The sequence below is a fragment of the Grammomys surdaster genome, unplaced genomic scaffold (genome assembly GCF_004785775.1).
Source record: "Grammomys surdaster isolate TR1022 unplaced genomic scaffold, NIH_TR_1.0 125574, whole genome shotgun sequence".
In the NCBI taxonomy this organism is placed as follows: Eukaryota; Metazoa; Chordata; class Mammalia; order Rodentia; family Muridae; genus Grammomys; species Grammomys surdaster.
In genome coordinates, this window is record NW_021620421.1 from 1,810,248 (window position 1) to 1,826,226 (window position 15,979).

Here is a 15,979-nt window from a genome sequence, read left to right on the forward strand (position 1 = left end):
GGGAGGGAGGGAGGGAGAGAGAGAGAGAGAGAGAGAGAGAGAGAGAGAGAGAGAGAGAGAGAGAGAGAGAGAATTTTTATTTGCAATTTGGATTTGGTTAGAGGCATTTCCCCAGAAGCAACCAGAGGGAACATCTGGAGACAAGCTTGTTTGGACACTCCATCACTTGGTCCTGAAACATTTTTATGAAATGCACCAGAAAGTGTTAGAGCATCCAATTAGTAATGATACAGTGGAGCTGGGAAACTGTCATTTGTCTGGGTGGTCCCTAAACTTTTCTGGTTTCTTAGCCAATGGTATTTATTTTAATAATAGCTCAGAGACCACAAGGCCCCTCTCTTCCCTCTTCATGGAGAAACTGCAAAGAACTCCCCTCTTCCTTGCTCTCATTTCCAGGATTTGTGTGTGGCACTTGCAAATGACTATTTCCCAGTGAGGACAGATTTAAAATATCAAGGACTGTCTACAGATCTCCAAAGCAACCTCGTGGAGCCAAATAAGCAAACATTTTTGCTGTGGCTCTTAATAATATCAGAAAAGGAGTAGAACATCAGAACTGGATATAAGACAATTCTATACTATTCAGTTTGAATGATGCACTGGCTTGTTGCTAACTTACCTGGAGCTAAGGATTCTGGAGCCCTGCTCTCATTACCTCACACATTCCTACAGTCTGTATAGTTACCATGGAGGCAGAGACTTGCATATTTGCTAAGTTTGTTATACATGCAATTGAGATGGTTTCAAGATGTCATAGATTGGGAGATGCAAAGTATGGTCCTTTCCAGTGCTTATCGGTGATATTCCTGAGACAATTCAGAAAGTCTATTAGGTGCTTGGGCTTAATTATTTATTCAACTTTTCAACACATGTTTACTGAGTCTATTCCATTTAGTCTATGACATATAATGCTTTACATTGGATATAATGTGCATTCTACAAATCTACCCCAGCTGTGTATTGCTTTGTTATTAAGTTTGGTGTGGGTATCAAAAGAAAATGATCAAATAGTATTTGTGGTACATGCTCCACGAGGCTGGTGATGCTTACCAGGCATCACATTATTATCATAGCAGTTATTACCAATGGGCCAGACTTATACACATGCTGGGTTAGTTAATTTCTCAACAAAATTAATTACCTTTATTTTCTATTTTAAAATGGAATCCCAGACTTATGGTGTAAGTTCCCCAAGATCACAGCATTGGCAACACCTGGAGTACGTATTCTCTCCAGTACTGTGTTACATGTGTAAGTTGGTATCTGGACCTGCTGTCTTTTGGTAAGACTTTTAGGGGGATGAAAATAGAAATTCAGCAATTACTCACAACATATTTATTTGAGGGCAAATGGAATCACACACACACACCCCATGCCGCCAAATAAGCTGGCAGTGTGCTGTGTATTTTATAAATGGAGACTGGCAGACTCACATCTGGGTGATCTCAGTCACAAGTCAGCTGGCACCAAAGACCTGAAACACATGACTTCTAAAAACTTGGTCCACTGCAGAAAGTTACTTCTTAATGCTGACTTGGCATTGATGGTTTAAGGACACTTCACGCAGTTAGGGTTTGGACTGTGTCTGAAGTCCCAGTGTACTGGGAAGTCTTGGAGGATGTGGTAGCAGTGGTGACTGTACAAAGATGACAAGGATGCAGAGTTAGGCCAGGCAAATTCACTTCATGTACTGATTTAACCTCTACAGTGACTGTAGAGGGTATGCACTAACCTTATGTTTTTAGAAAATGACACAGCAGCTCAACGTCACTGTGACTGTTAGGACACCAGAAGCTGGCTGTTTGGTCACAGACTATGCTTTTCCTGTACCTGTGTGTTTGGTACTGTAGTGTCTGAAAATGCTCATTTTCAATTGGGTTGTAATTGTTGCATAGTTATTAGTGTTTTTTAATGGGCATTTATAGTCTGAATTCAAATTACAATCATCTGAATTAGCATTTAAAAAATGAAAACTTTGTTGCCATGTAGATCCAAAATGTAGCTCTGTACTGAGTGAGGGGCATCAACCACAATAAAATGAACTGTTTGTCAATATATCTTTGGAGAAAGTCCAGTGAATGCTAAAAGTGAGGTATCTTGATTGGGGAGCTGAACTCTCCTCATTTGAAACCGTTAGCTTCATTACCATATTCTAATTCTACAGAGTGGCCCAGGGCTAAGAAGGTAAATCATCATCAGTAGGCAATGAAGAATGAATAACCTAAATTTGCTCTACTTTTTAAAATAATGTGTTTATTAACTCCTTAAGAATTATATATGTGCATGCAATGTATTTTGATCATATTTACTACCACTCCTTCTAACTCCTCCCAGATTCACCATCTTCTCTGCTACTGCCCCCAACCTTCCTTCCTTCCTTCCCTTCTTCCTTTCTTCCTTTCTTCATTCCTTCATTCTTCTTTCTTATACTGCACTGAGTCCAAACTGTCTTGCCCATAAACTCCTGGGTATGGACCCTACATTGGAGCATGGTCATTCCACCAGGGGCCAAGCCCTTAAAGAAAATTGACTCCCAGCATCCACATATAGAAGCCTTTAGCTCCTCACTTAGGGGTGGAAGCTCTTGATCTCTTCCTCATTCCAAGCTAGAATGTTAACTATCTTTGTTTGTTTGTTTGTTTCTTTGAAACAGGGTTTCTCTGTGTAGCCCTGGCTGTCCTGGAACTCACTCTGTAGACCAGGCTAGCCTTGAACTCAGAAATCTGCCTGTCTCTGCCTCCCAAGCGCTGGGATTAAAGGCGAATATTAACTATCTTGATCTTGTACAGGTCTTATGCAGGCAACCACAGTGGCAGTGAATTCATGTGCACAGTGGTACTGTCATGTTTAGAAGATACTATATCTCTCTTCCCTCACTTTTAGCTCTTCCAGTCTTTCCACCCTTTCTTCAGCAATGATCCCTGCTCCTTAGATGAAGGGATCTTGGAATCGATATTCCATCTGTAGAGAAGCACTCCATGTAACAGTCATTCTTTGAGCTATGACCAGTTAAGTTTCAGCATTAACCATTGTCCACTAAATGAAAAGAAAACTTCTCTGATGTGATCTGAGAACTGAACTAATCTATGAGTATAAAGATACAAACTTATAGGGCTATTTGTTACTATGCCCATTTAGGAAAATAATAATAATAATAATAATAATAATTACAATAGGTTCAATTCTTGGGTCTGTGGGCTCCCAGCGATGGATTCTTGACTAGAGTTACAGTACCAGGTATATGTGTTTTCCTGTGGATCAAGCTTTAAATTGAATCAGAAAGTGACTGGTAACCACCATAACATTGGTGCCACCGTTGCATCCATGGACACATCATGACATTCCAGTCATTCCTGTGGCTCACAAGTTTTATAACTGGGTAAGGCTATTCTCAATGAAATCTTTTCCCTCAAATCTATATAACATCATTTTGTTCAATGAAAGATAGCCAACAGGTAAGAAAATCCAGGTTAATATTAGCTTGATTTGCTAAGATCCTGTGACCAAAGTGTGAGATGTTGTCAGTAGTAGGTTTTTTACATCTAGTGGGCACCTAAGTAGGTCTAGTTTTTGTGATAGGATCTTTTTCATATATGACTTTGAAGAATAGCTACTGGCCCACACATGTAAGAAAATGATTTTTGCCATTGATTGGCATACAAAGTATTCTTTACATTTTCATTCTTTTCTAAAACTTGAGCTTCACTGGAGGAAGGGGATCTCTGTAGCTCCTATTCCCTGAGATAATCTAAGCCTAGATAGAGCCTTAGGGAAATGTCAAGTTCACAACACTGACCTTAACTGTAAATGTCTTTGAATTCATCCCTCTGCTTCTGGCTCCAAAATCCAGTGCTTCCTCTGACCCTTCCATATCCAGAGGCAGTATTCAAAACAAAGAAATCAATAGACTTGAAGACAAAATACAAACAAACAAGCAAACAAACAAACAAAACCCCATAACGTACACACACACACACACACACACACACACACACACACACACGCGCGCGCACACATACACACACACACACAGAGAGAGAGAGAGAGAGAGAGAGAGAGAGAGAGAGAGAGAGAACAAGGAACTAAAAATAACAAGAATAAAAAGACTTTTTGAAAAGAACAAATTTCAAATCAAAAAGATCCCGAATATCACTTGCAATGGGACACGGTTGGTCAGGAAATCAAACTGAAACTCCAATCAGGAACTAGTCCTATCCTCTTGGAAATGGGGTTTTCATTTTCTTTGTTCTAGTAAAAGCTCTGACTTGGTAAAAATAAGAATGCTTGGCAAATTTTCTTTCAAAATTAAAAAGAAAATCTATTCCATACATTGCCTTAAATATTTAGGTACATATTTTTCTTTTGATTTACATTGATTTTTATTAAAATTAAATATATTTAGTTAATCAAATTTACTGCTGTTATCATTACCATTAGTGACATTAGTGCTCATTGAAATATGTTCTAGATTTATAGTCAAGTCCTGGTTTGGTTTCTCCTCATAGTGAGATGAATTGGAACATATTTAGGGGATGTGATATTCTGCTAGTATACAATATTATATAGAGTTATCTCAAAAGTCTTACCCTAAGATCCTACTCCAACTCTACCTAAAAGCATTAAAAACTAGTATATGAACATACATATAAATAAATAAATATAAAAACATGGGGTAAAGCCTGGGGATACAATTCCCTGTATGGGGACCAAGATCATTTCCTAACACTGCACAAACACAGAAGAAAACGTAAAGTGGCTGCATTTTGGCCAATTTTTGTCCTCATACATAAATATTACTATAATTTTCATATTGTAGTCTATCAGGTGCCTAGTGACCTTAGCAAACAGATACCTTATGATGCGTTAGATCATTTATTTATACACAGATGGCATAATTGATATTATTCTGCATCTTATGCTCTACCAAGTAATCAACTCCAGATATGTTATGTATCTATGTATACACACACATATAGTTTATTTAGCTAGTGTATTACTGTAAATTTAGTTTTTAAAAGAGATTATACAATATGTATATATTTGATTTTTAAATACATGTATTAATTAACTTCTAATTTTTATTTATGCAATTCTCAGGTGAGAAAGTTGTCTAGAATCTTCTTAATCTAGCAGCTGAAAGAAACAAGATGTGATTTATCCTGCCTCAAAGTGGAAATGGCAAGAAAGCAAATGATGTCAAAAGACATATCAAGAGCTGGATCCTCAAAGATTGGGATGAAGGCTGGTGAAGCCTCGCCTAAGCACCGTATCATGCCTCGGACTCCTGTTAGAGATCCCACCTCCTTCTCACAAGGGATAAACAGAGAAACTAGGGTCGGGTACCTGAGCTTTTCCTAGGAGATGAAAATAACAAAAGAATATTTTGTATAAATTAATTTTAAAAAAACAGAATTTCATACAAAATATATATTTACATTTACATCATGCTATCCCTCCTCCTCCAAATCCTCCCGTAGCCCCCTGACTCCATCTCAAATTTCTGACCTCTTCAGTTATTATTGTTACACACACACGGATACACACATACACACACACACACACATGCATGCATACCACATGCACACACACACAGGATCTACAGGGAGTCCATTTAGTATTGTTCAAATAAACACAGTGTTTAAGGGTGCTTACTGACTACTCGGCACTGAATAATCTATCGGGAGGCTTGTTCCTGGAGAAAACCGATTTCCCTCTCTCAGCAGCCTGTAGCTCTTCACATAGTGGGGGAGGCTTGAGCGATCTGCCCCATCCATTTTGGCATGGTGACAGGTGTCATCATTACCCAAGTCTTGTATAGGTAGCCGTGCTGCTGAGATTTCATAGGTGTGGCATTCCTGACAAGTCTAGAGGACAGGCTCTCACAGCTGTCCTCCCGGGCCTCTTACAATCTTTACATCGTTAAAGGACTTTTTTGTTTGTTTATTTTGATAAAAAAAATACCCACTCTGGTTTAGAACAGCTGGTTACATGCTTGCCTCTTTCCATGGTGTCTTGATTCATGGGCACACATTTTTACATAATTGCTGAGATGGCCTAGACTCAATTTTGTATTCAGCTTTTTTCCCACTTAATATTATATAGTAAATGTTTTTCCATGTGGCTACATAATCTTTCTAATTACCATTTTAATGACTTCATAATACTCCATCCAGTTCACGTACTGTAATTTATTTAACCACTCCCTATTGGTGGACATTTTAGATTGTTTCCAGACATTTACTAATATGGAAAATGGTGCATACAATATCTGTTGTTTCCCTTCATTTGGATGGGTTTTTAGATTAAATAGTGAGTCATGGGGTGGGATGATTTTGCAGCTCTCAATATTCTTGGCCTTGCCGGTTCCACAGGCAGCAATACTCCAGATGAGGTACCAAAACACTAATATGAATTGAATTTTTTTTTGCAAATATAATAATATTGCCCACCACCCTCTATCATTGTTACAATTCTTTTTTATTTCCCACATAGATAAACTCATGCATTTAGCCCTGGCTTGATCATTTATTTACTTCATAACTTTTGAGAGACTCATATTTACCAGAGATTTGCTTTGCAACTCTGTTTCCTTGGTAACATCGCAATTTTTATAGAGAACCGGAACAGGATGAAATGCATCACATCAGTGAACTTATTTTGTGAAACTCTGAAACAAAACAAGCCGTAACATTGGACAACTCATGGGTTGGAGAAAATTTAGCAGCATTTCTTAGCTCCATGGATGTGAGAGGGCATCAGTGAGAAGGGCTGAGGTAAGCAGCATCTTGCAGGCACTGGGAGATGAAGAGGAGTTCTGTCACAGAAAGAATGGGCAATGGACTTACAGTCAGATCACTGGGTTGAAATATGCCCACTCTGTGACTTACAAGCCATGGGGTCCAAGCCATTTCCACTTCTCTTTTCTTTTAGATTCTTATTTTTTTTAATCCTCAAGCAAATTAATTCATATGCTTTTACTTTTGCTAACTTCTGGGAAAATAAAATTCTTTCCTATGAACTGTTTCCTATTGATGACAAATGCTTACTTGTAGCACCTATTACATGAGATCACATTAACTAGAATGCAAACTCTTAGGAACCAGAGGCCATATCATCCCCTGGTTTGTGCACCTGCCTCCTGGCATAGTACCTGATGTACATTAGAATATGCTTGGCAAATGCTTCTTGAATTTAATGACTTGAATTGAATGTTTAAGTAATTATAGAGCATCGACAGAAGGAAATATTATGCAGCAATTAAAAGGATAATTAGGAAGACTGCATAGCTCCATGGAACATGTTTATGATATGTTTATGTTAACATTCAAAATAGTACCTGCATTATCATTCTTACTGTGCAAAATAATCTCCAGGCTAAATGCTAAAGAGACTAAGAAGAATGATTATCAAACAAATCAAGAAACAAACAAACAGAAACATTGATTCCTAAGAAATTTATGTCTCTGGGTGAGGTTGGTGCATGACTTAAAATCAGTGAAGAAGTACATGGGAAAGGCTGAGTGTGTCTGGAGGAAATGTGACACAGACACAAGTCTATGTGCTTTTGGAGTCACGGTGGTTTTGGAGATGAAAGATAATGTAAAAGTGAAGATGGTAGAGACGGCTCTGTCCTAACTAGATAAAAGGGAACACAGGAGAAAGAAAAGGCCTTGTGTGCCACAGAAGCCATTAGAAATTTCTTGGAAGCATTGTAAGAAATGAGATGAGACTAGAGCATCATGTTGAGTTATTTATGTGCATGTGTGGTGTGAACACTATGATGGGTGTGTATATACATGATGTACATGTGTATAAGCATGTCAGTACACTTGTCTGTGGGGGAGAGGTTAGTATCAGTTGGTGTTGGATGTGCTCTGCATCACTCTCCACCTTATGTGTTGAGAAAACTTCTCTCATTGAATCTTGAGTTCATTGACTCGGCTAGCCTGGCTATCTCTGGAGACCCATTTATCTTGACCTTTCCAGTGCTGAGACTAAAGATGTGTGCTGCCCTACTCAGATTTTTATATGTACACAGAGGATCAAACTCAGGTCTTCACCCTTGTGTAACAAACATTTTACCTATAGAGCCATTTTCTCGGTCCCCTAATGGTGGGCTAAATTGTAGGTTTCTCTTGGAGAGTTTGACCTTGGACATGTGAATAGTGGGTATCCTTAAAAGATTTGGAGCAGAGGTGTGATAATTTGTTTTTAATGTCACTGAATTTGATAGAGTAAAAATAATGGCCTGGAAAAAACTATTGAGGACAATGATACCATAGAGAAGACTGCAGGAAAGAGATGATTAAAATAGTTAATGGACGAGTTAGAACAGGGTTAGATTTAACATCTTAGTAGACAGAGAAGACAAGACCCAGGGGCTTGTGGGATGTTGTGAGGTAAGTGAAGGGAGGATTCAAGGATGACTTATGGGGATAAACAGTGACTTTTAAAGAGGGAACAGATCGTTGCTAAGAGGATTGTGATAATAAGGGAGTAAGATACTGAATTTAGTTACAATGTGTTGATTTCATGATCCTATTGAGCCTCAGAGAATCTCACAGAACTAAGTATTCAATGAGGAAAAAAGTTCTAGAGTCTTATGAAAAAAACTTCTGCCAAAGGGTGACCACAATACAGGACTCACACATAGTCCCACATCTTCAGTCTCCATGACAAACAAGATCCATGTCACCAAATGAAAGAGTCTAAGTAAGCTGGCTAGAAACTTTGGCTCTTGCTCGTTGTCTGTGAGTAAGTCCCTTAGCTCTGGACAGCCTCAAATCCTCATCTGCAAATTGAAATAATAAGTCTTGCTCCATAGGGCAATGGGGAAAAATTAATGAGACAAAGCCAGAAAATGTTTGCAGGAAGGGGACCAATAAATAGCATCTTTTCTAAAACCCAACTTTACTCCCCCACTTCTTTGCAGAATACTTCAGAGGAGTTGGAGTCTAGAACAGAAATCGTCATAGTCTATGACTGGCCAATCTTTCATGCCATGTATTGGCTAGATCCAGGGGCCATGTGTGCTCTTCAGAGACAGGTTATTTTCACAAGAAAGGCTTCTTGGAGGTGTCACAGACTGTCAGCTATGATCCAGTCTGTACCAGGTAAGTGAATCCAGCTTTGCTCCCTCATTTCCCCTCTGCACACAGTGATGCCTAAGATTTATCTTATTTCATTATTCAAGTCATTTATGGCCCAAATTAGGACCCAATAAGGTGACAACAATGCACTTAAGACAATGACTTCTATTTTGAAGGCTTGGGACAGGTTAGTACATTGGGCGGTGAATGCTCTTCCCTCCTAGCCACACACCCGTGTAACCTTCTGTGTGGACCTTGTTTGAAAGGGGCTGGTGATGGGAAGGTGAAAGGATCCAACCAAAGTGTCTTAGAAAGTAAGCAAAGGACTTAATATTGTAGGAACTTAGACTCCTTCCTTGAAATTTCCAACGATTTTTTTTCCACTTAGGAGAAGAAAAAAGAATTTAAGAAAAGCAAGAAATGAGGAGTATATATCTGCCTGTTATTATTGTTGGGGTTCATGAATGTAAGTCTCTATTGTTTCTTTATCAAGGGAAGAACAAGGGCACAGAATGATATTAATCTATAATTTAAACATCATAAGCATTTATATGCAAATGAGGGCTGGCCTTGAGCTCCTAGTGGCTGGGTAGGACATAAATTTGTGGTGCCTCTTCTTTTTTTACACATTCCTGGAACAAGCATTAGAGGACCATCAGCATCCACTAGGGATGCTGGGAACATGATCCCTGACCCTACTTTGTTTTATAAGACAGAATCACAAAGATGCTTTTTTTCTTTCTTTTTTTTTTGTACAACTGTTTATACAAATCCAACAAAGGTAAAACAGCATCAGGAAAAGGTTAGGAAACACCAGCAAGCAACAATGGCATACATGGTTGTAGAACTTGACAACTAGAAAATAGCCTGCTTACCAACATAAGTGAGAACTAAACACTTGAGAGGAGGGGGACAAAGGAAAGGGTGTGGGCACATTTATTCTACTTGATTCGTGGTATAATAGATCTATGTAAATAGAATACAAGAACTCATGCTTGGAGGAAAACCCTCCTGAGTGTAAAGGATAAAGATGCTTTTCATCCAAGCTCTTTCATGCTTTTAGCTGGAAAGTCTCATCAGCCTTCCTGACCAAATGCTGCCTGCTTTCTGAATTCTTCAACATTAAGGCTTTAGTTTCAACTGAGCTTGATTGTACTCTTCAAGGCTTTGTGATGGCATGGACCACATTTGTTCTTTCATTCAATATGCACTTACATTCTGATGCCAGGCACACTCACAGACATAAGGATAGCATTCTCACAGAGTTCCAGAGCAAAGGACAAATGATACTGTCACTGTTCACTTCAAGCGTGCACATTAACTGCAGGAAGCAACAAGATAGGTACATACATAAGAACAAGATGCATATGGTGGAATTCCATAAAATGATACAAGCAATGAAGATTTAAAGGGAAAGTGGATTGATGGGTGACCAGCAAAACCATTCAGAGAGAATTTCAGGAACAATAACCTTGATGAAACTGGGAAATAGACAAGTAAATACCAAATAAATACCAGGGAAATATTAGTGTGACTGCTGCTGATAACATGCTCACACTGTAAGGCTGGAAGCCATCGTAAGAAGAAATGGAAAGGCTTCTGATACTGATACCTATGAAGATACTGGTGATTAGCCATGGGTATCCATGAGGGCAGCTCACTCATGACCACTTATTCTTCATGGTAGCCCTGTGTGTCAGCTATTGATGGATCTGATCTTCAGATGGAACAAAATCTTTGTTAAAGTAGGGACTTGCCCAAGATCACACAGCTAGATGATGTTAGCAGAAACACAGCTCCACTGTCCCTACCTAACCTGAAGACCTCAGTGGCCCCCCATTTTTTCTTTTTACATTTTCAGCATCTAACCGTGTCTCATGTTGGAGTTACTTTAGATTATTATCAATGGAGGAATGGATACATACAGAATAGGAAGGTAGGTATGAATGAATGTATGCATACATGTATTCATGCATGGATAGATGGGTAATTTGATTATCTCCAGTGTCTGTGTAAGAGGACTCTATTTCCTAGTCCTAGGCTGTAGGGTGTCTAGACATTTTAGCAGAAATGTGTGTCTGGGAGTATAGTGGGATATCAACTTCCCAAAGCCTCCAGAGTAAGTTCATTGCTGAAGGTCATATAAAGCATGGTGACCTTTTTACTTGTTTTGCTTTGTTTTATATTTATTTCTGCATGTATGAGTGTCTCACCTGCAAGTATGTAAATGTTCCATGTGTATGCAGTACCCTTGGAGGCCAGGCGAGAGCATCAGATACCCTGACAGTAGAGTTATGGATGGTTGTAATCAACAGATGGTGCTAAGAGCCAAACCCATATCCTCTGCAAGGGCAGCAAACACTCTTAATAGCTGAGACAAATTTCCACCAGTAAGAGTTGTGAATAATAATCCACAAACACCTTTTTTGGGAGGGTCAGAAACTGATTATCATTTCACATATACTTTGGCCTGTGAAATGGAAATTACTATCATTACCTTGTTTTGCAGATGAGAAATGAAGTTCAAAGAAGAGGACCAATTTAAGGCCATAGACTCTATAACTAGTCCAGTTTTTAAAATTATCACTATGGGGTGAGTCCATTCTGCCATCCTTTGATGCCTCTGATCTCTCTTACGTGTTTACCTGCTCATGTTAGTTACGACAGTAGGTAAGATCATACTATCTTGTTTACTTGTAGGAATCAGGAAACTTCTCTTCTTTCTCACCAGGGGTACTCTGGGAGCATTTAGGGAACCCTTGAGGAAGGTCTAACTTTTTTGTTGTACTTATATTCTCATGGCCATGGTGTTCATTTGGTGGTAAGGGACTTTCCTTCAGCCTGTTCTTGTTTCCATTAGGCAATTTCTGAATCCAACCCTAAGCATTGAACCACACCCCATTTTCAGAGAAGAAATGCCTAATATCCTGCAGGCTTTTCAGGGAGCTGTTAATCAGACATTCCAGTGATTTTGGAGATCTGGGGACCTCCATGCTCCTTCTCGATTGTTCCCAGGCTAAGGTCCCTGAAGAGGGACTTCTGGATGAAAAATGTTTGGAAGTTCCAGAAATTCTGTACAGGATTTTCTTCTATCACTAATATTCCTCCCTTCCTGGGAATCTTCTCATATTTTTGTCACAACTGGAATGCTCCCAAGCTCATAGCTCTGTCCAACTTAGCAGTATCAATTATGAAATGACAAGTGCCCGTATCCCTTATGCATTATGCAGCCCTGGACAGAGTGGGGTGTGGTCATTAGAGCCAAAGAAGGGAATATACTGAAATTGGAAAGCTCAGAGCTTTCAATTGTGGCTCCATGTTATCCCATCTATCTGCAGCCATGTCTTCCCTGCTTGATCCTTTACTTCAGAGTTAGAGACTGGGACACAACTACTGACTGCCTCTCCAGTTCAGCTCTCTATCTCTGTTATCATCTTTTCTGTATCTTCTTCAGACCTCAGTTGTCCATGTCCTTCTACCCACTGACATAGCTTCCCCCTTGGTCCCTGCACATGTACTTTTCTACACAGCTTCCTGACCTCCAGATGAGACCCTTTCATTTATGAATGGAGCCCTAGCTTCTACTAAAGTTCTCAGTCTCACAGTTGTCTTCCAAATAGCACTCAGGTCCTTTATCTTAGATCACAAGGCCTTACTTTGATCATCTAGCTCACACTCTCATCTCTAACTTCATCTCTCTGGTGCCTCCAGGGTTTTTGGTATCCCATCACTTCATTCTTGTAGTGCGCCTGTGTTATTACTCTTTGCTGACTGTTTCTTATCGCATGTGCCTCTGTACATTCTGTCTAGCTAACATGTTTTGTTCATTTTTCTTTTCTCAGTCATGGGATTTCACATCTATTGAACTGTCCAGGCATCTGCCATGATAGCCTCCAGTGCATCAAATAGTTATGGTGTTATGTTCTCATATTAACCAACCTTCACAATCCCTCCATACACATAAGCCTGGTTTAGCTCTCACTAAGGCATATATCATGTTGACTCTGTGTGGAGTAGCGTTTCTGGTCTTTCCAACAATGCTAGCTCTTTTACAGAGCCAGAGAGGATGATACAGCAGTTAAGTAGCTTCAATAAAACTCCAATATTGCATCAAGAAACAGAGCTAGTGCACCATGGGTGACATTACTTCTCTGTATCTTGTACCCTGTTAACTAGATCAAGAGATTTTCTTAACAATATCACCTGACCAAATCTCCAAGACAGCTCTTCCAAAGAAAAACAAAATTTGGGGGTGGGGAGCTCACTGGGAAGATATACATGCTTCTGTAAGTAGCACCTATCCATTCTCCTGTAAATAATCTTATTTAACTTCACTGTATCACACATTAAATGATGTGAAAGTAGATTGGAAACTGGCAGAGAAGAGGAAAGAGATCATCAAGAATGAGAGGAGTAAGAAAAAGATAACAGTCAAAATAGAATAAATATTACTTTCATATATGAAAATATAAAAATGAAACTCATTATTGTATATGATTAACATATGCCAATAAAAATAAAATATTCTTTTTTTTCTAGTCTATTTCTAGTTAAAGTCTGCTACAGAGACTTCTTACAGAAACATTCAGGAGTAACCAAGAGGACATGATGACTCTTAGGTACAATACTGAAATTACTTATTTAGAGGGTGAATGAAAGGCTACTTCATGTCTAAGTGTCACTCTTGCCAGCATGCAGTATATTCAATGGTGTCCTCCTTCTTTGGAGGCCATCACCCTGATTACACATGTAGATGTTCCTTCAAAGTCTACCTTATCCATGTTCATCCCCAGCATCTCCCTGTCACCAAGGGCACCACATTTGATGTTGTTGCCTTGCTATAACACATCAACATAAGGGGTAAGGAGGTCCTCTTGAGTTCCAGGAACTTGAAACAGGTGCTTCTGGGGATATGAGGGTTACTAAGCTTTGTGTTGTGGATTTCTTGAGTCCGCCTTATTCTACATGTAACCCAGGAGTTCAGTAAATGCAGATTCCCTCCAAGCAGGACCTTGGTGGTATTCTTCTATTTCTTCCCCTGCCTCCTTTATGTAAAACAGAACATCTTGTGGGGAAAAGGCAGTCATCTCAATGCTTTGTTCCAAAGAGAAGCATAATGAACATTAACTTAGAAGCCTATCTATCTGAGCATGAGCCAGAAAAGGTGATCCACTCAGTATGCTCTGGTGTCACTGGATCTGACCCTGCCACACTTGATTTTCAAGTTTGACAATAGAAATTGCTAAGAAGAAAAAAATGAGTATAAATTTTCTCTCATTGTCACAAAAAAGAACATTTAATAACTACCTCTCCCTCATATTTTTCTCCTCTAGAGCCAGTATTACTTCCTTATTTATTTTTCTACCCCAGACTGGAAAGTATTCCTCAAGGCTTGTAGCCTCTAATGTCACCTTGTTCTTCCTGCCTAGCATCACTGAAGAGTTAATCATCCATAAATGATGTTGTTGAGTGACCTAATTCTGATACCTACACAACCTTTTCTAAGTGTGGTCAGATGAGCTCTCAAAATCAAGAGGATGTGGTTCTTCACAAGCTTCTGATACTGATGTAGATGGAATGTAGCTGAGGACACACTGGGAACCCAGAATCAGGCTGGTCATGAAAGCCTCTTCGTCTTTGCTTATTATTGGAACCATAACCTTCTTCATCAATTAGGAGTTGTTTTGGGGAGGACTGGGCTTGTGTTTACCTGGACTTGTATGAAATCATTTCTGGGATGTACTTGGCAATGACATAATAGCATGAAAAGGGAGGACCATTAAAGTAGAAAGATTAACAGTTCGACCTAAAACCTTATAGTGATTTAAGGGTAAGCAAAACAAATAGGAAGATTGGGTCCAGAAACAGGTTACTGATCATGAAGGATGAAACTTATACTGGTAGGCATAGAATGAGAGTGTAGAAGGAGGGAGGCATGCTGGGATCTTCAGTAGGAATGTGTCACAGAGGAAATATGTCTGACCGTGGACTTGCTCTAATATAACATCTTCCTGCCACCAGAAGAAATTGTGCCATGTTCTGATAACTGCTCAGCTCATCCGGTTATCACAACAACCCTTGAGTGTGAAAAGTGATGCTGGATTCAGGAACTTGAATTCAGGGCTTTGTAGCCCCTGAATGAGAGCTTTTTATTTCACCATCCTTTTCTACTTTGAAACCCCAAGTTAACATTTAATAAGCTTGGTGCTTATTACAATTCTTCTCTCCCCTCTCTCATAAGTGCTACAAACATCAATTCTTATAATAGAAATATCTGCTTTCCCTCTATTAATAGAATCACTAACTGCTTATTGATTTTTTGAGAGGAAATTAGAGAAAAAATGATATCACAAATTATTGTTATTAACTCTCATTGGGGAGTTGATGTACACACTCCTGTGGGGTGAGGGTGCCAGGAATCATGAGTCACACAGAGTACAGGACATCTTGGTATTTGCAACTGAAAGGTCACAAGTGACAGCCACAGCAAATTAACACTCACTTTTTAAGCCTTTAAGCAACCTTTTATTTCTTGTATAACTAGCCTGAGCATCATGATACAGGAGAAGCTGAAGTAGGTTAAGTTCCTAGTCGGCTAATAATTAAATGTATAACTTGGGAGAACGTGCTTATTCTGGGGAACCCCAATGATGTTCAGCTATACTGTTTGGATGAATTTCAACCTAACTGGGTTTCCTTGAAGACAGATGATCAGGTAAATCATAGATCTACCTGGGATTAAGTGGACATAGTATCTATTAGTTTTTGCTGGTCTTCCTGGACTTCTCCGAATTTGTTAGAAGCAGAGTGTGTACTTGCTTTCTATTGAGAGGTATGAAAATTATGGAATACAAAATTTGTCTTGCCTACAAGATGGGCAGAGGTAAAGA